General features: G+C 51.2%; 1 long non-coding RNA gene across 1 annotated transcript; it reads left to right on the plus strand.

Moving 5' to 3' along the window:
- The first annotated feature begins 229 nt into the window (after window positions 1-229).
- On the plus strand, window positions 230-1,658 carry LOC144366172 (uncharacterized). Its single transcript, XR_013425086.1, has 3 exons — window positions 230-305; window positions 544-634; window positions 1,018-1,658. It is a non-coding gene; the product is annotated as an uncharacterized LOC144366172 (long non-coding RNA).
- The last annotated feature ends 1,915 nt before the right edge of the window (window positions 1,659-3,573 follow it).

Consider the following 3,573-nt stretch of genomic DNA (forward strand, 5'->3'; position numbering starts at 1 on the left):
AAGGAAGTGGTTCCCATCTACAATTCTGCAGGTACTTCTGCAGGGGGGAAACTAAATACAACACTAAAGATTATGATAGTACTTTCATGCTACCTATAAAAGCACTCACATGAGGGTGATTTCCCTTGACTGCTACTTGCCACCGAACTTCTGAACAGGAGGGGTCACGGCCCTGTGTTCCTTTGGCCTTCACACCCACATGACTCTGACTCAGTTCTACAGTGTCTTGTAACTCTTCGTCTGAAGAAGGATCATGGAAAAAGCCAACTCACTCCAAAGGCCCTTCGTGGTTCCATGGGCCTGGGGTCAGTATCACCACCACATATCTGTTACTATAGGAGAAATGTATTTTAGGTGTGTGCCCAAAGGCGTGGACCCTCCTGAGAAGGGTTCACAGCACACGGAGGTCCAGGGCCCAACCCTGAGAATGCTGACACCTTTCAGGCACTTGGCATCAGTGAAAGCCAGTCCTGGGAGGGGAAATGAATGGTCAACCTGCATCATTCCTTTACTAAGAATTTGTGACTCTCTACCCTGTGTCAGGTCCTGGGCTGGGTACTGGGATCCAAATGAACAAAATGAGGTCTCTGACCTTGAGGAGCTGACGGTGGAGTGGAGGAGAACTATACAGCAGGTATACACACATTCTGGTGTGATAAGGTAGCTGAGGGCGCCTAGGGGAGGCCCCTTGCTGGAGGAAGGGCCACAGAGTGAGGATATCAAGTCATAAAGCCCATGGGTGGGAGTGGCGGCAGGGGGAGGCGGAGGGCAGAGGGATCAGCACGTGAGGGCGTGCAGGTAAGGGCAAGCAGGAGACCTGGGAGAGCTGGAGCTGCAGCACTGGGTGGGAGCGGGTGAGTGGAGGGAGATGGGGCTGCACTGCAAACAGGGCATGCTGTGGGGGAGGCTCAGCCCGGCCACAGCCACTCCGCTCTGCTCGGGAGGCCCCCGATAGACACTTCGTTGCTTGATTTTCCTCCGGCTTCGACTCACCTTTGAACTTTTGGCCTCTTCCAGAAGCCTTCAATGCCCATGACTTACAGGACAGACCTCTAAGCTTGACCTTCAGGGCCTCCGCCAGCTCCATCCAATCTACTCGCCCCTCCACAAGCTTCCTCCTCCTCCTCCTCCTGGCCAACCTGTGTCCTAGGAATAGGACTTGCCCTTTGAGAGAAACCGTGTGCTGCCAAGGCCGGGGACGGTGCTCACAAAGGCTCATTGGACCACACAACAGGGACCAGAGCCTGAGCTCCCTTCTGGGGCTTCGCAAGGAGAGCTGTGGTTGCCAGAGAGTGTTGAAGCCCAGGGCCACGCGGAGACGTCCTGACTTGACCAACAGAGTGCAGGCGAAGGGAAGAGGAAGAGGACCCTCACCCTGGGATGGAGACCGTCTCACGCTGGATCCTCCATGGCCAAGATCACCTCCCACCCACCAGTTGTATCAGCAAATACTGACGTCCTGCGGTTCTGGATCTCTGAGCGGCCAGATAGGAAAACTATTTACCCCTGAAAGTGGCAATGCACATTACCAGGGGACTTTCCTCGTTGGCTGTATGAACTTTGGCATGATTGGAACCCATCTATAGATGTAAAAATACACTCATAATAAAAGCAACCATGTTTTTGAATACCAATAAACAGGAAGCTCATAAAAAGGATGCCATGGCTGGATTTTGTGTTCTTTTTGCTTCTCCTAAAACTTTCAGACCTGGGCAGGTGCCAGGGAGATAGAAATGAGTACAAACAGATTATCAATCCCACCACCATAGAGATCAGTGTGCGTGTGTGTGTGTGTGTGTGTGTGTGTGTGTGTGTGTGTGTGCAGGGAATGGTGGAGAAGGGGGGTCTGAGACAAAAAAGGGTGACCAAGTCAGGGAGCTAGCAGCAGACTCCACCAAGACCGGCATGGAGAAGTCCTTCCCTGGGCCTCAGCAGGAACACCCATTTCTTGGAGCAAAAACAGGCAGGAAGATGATGAATCTAAGACTTGGAGGACGTTCTAAGAAAGGAATTGATTCTCCTTGTCTTGAATCCAAACAGGAGAACTGGACAGAGAATGTCCCTGGAATGTCCCACCTGCTATAGGAAGATGTCTTCTGCCATGTCCAGGTCCCCAGCAGACTACTGTGGAGCAAGGACTACTAGTCCCGAGGAGTGTGGAGCCATACGTGGGGACCACCTGGCACCCTGCAGGGTCAGGTGACCTCTAGGAGGATCAGAGGCAGTCTGGCTTATCAGAGAGCACTCAGGAGCTCCCCTTTCCCTCACCTCCCCAATACAGTCACTGGGCGAGTCCTGTCGGTGCCATTGCCAAAATATATCCCGCCTGTCCATTGATCCCATCTTCCTGCAGGCATCCCAGGCCAAGCCACGGGCTCCTTGGTGGCCTCCTGGCCTCCACGCTTAGTGCCCCCTGGTCTGCTGTCCTCACAGAAGTCTCAGTGGTGCTTCTTTAGTGTGTGTGTGTGTGTGTGTGTGTGTGTGTGTGTGTGTGCGTGTGAGAGAGAGAGAAAGAGAGAGCCAATACTTATCAGGTAAATTGTCCCTATTCATCCCTGCGTGTGGTTTTGAAGCCCATGTCATTGTGGAATGGTTAAATCAGCTGGTTAGCCTATGAATTACCTCACAGGCTTGTCGTTGTTTTAACATCTACTCTCAGCAGTTTTCAACACGTTATGTTGTCATTAACTGTAGTCACCATGTTGAATAATAGAGCTCTTGAACCTAAGCCCCCATCTGAGGTTTTGTACAGATTGTCCAGCAGCTTCCCAACCCCAGTCCCTGGTAACCACCATTCTACTCACTACTTTCATGAGTTAAAATTTTTTTTTTAACCAATCGCCTTTTGTTGGGTATGAATTCTCAGGATATAAAAGGATTAGAGGCGGGGGGGGGGGGGAAGGCTGGAGTTGGGGCTCAGCGGTAGAGCGCTTGCCTAGCATGTGCAGGGCCCTGGGTTCGATCCACAGCACCACATAAAAATAAATAAATAAAATAAAGTTATTGTGTCCAACTACAACTAAAAAATAAATATTAGAAAATATAAAAGGATTCCGCCATGTTTGAGTTGTTGATGGAGGGGAGCTGGGCCAGGACAGTCATGCTCAGGAGTGCAGAGTGTGCCCCCCCACACCGCCCCTCTTCAGGGGTGGCTGCTCACATATGAGTTCCTTGAAGTCCACAGCTAAAAAGTACATGGCTATCAACACCACCTTAACCCCAGTGATTCCTCCTCTCGTCACACTGATGAACGTGCAACACCAGCAGCAACCCTCTGGAACGGTCAACGACCTGCAGGGGTGAAAGCCCACATCAGCACTCCATGAGCTTCTTTTCCTTCACTGGTGCGTCTGGCGCCATCTTGGAGTACCAACAACACAATGGGGAAGGACAGTCTCTTCAACAAATGGCGTGGGGACAACTGGATCTCCATATGCAAAAGATACTGGCAGCTGAGCTGGGCTGTGCCAGGGCTGCCAGGTAGGGAGCACCTACAAATTCAATCTTTTAAAAATTCTACAAATAAGTGAGATTGTGCAGCACTTGTCTTTTTGTGCCTGGCGTATTTCACTT

The sequence above is a fragment of the Ictidomys tridecemlineatus genome, chromosome 1, assembly GCF_052094955.1.
Source record: "Ictidomys tridecemlineatus isolate mIctTri1 chromosome 1, mIctTri1.hap1, whole genome shotgun sequence".
NCBI classification, from domain to species: Eukaryota; Metazoa; Chordata; class Mammalia; order Rodentia; family Sciuridae; genus Ictidomys; species Ictidomys tridecemlineatus.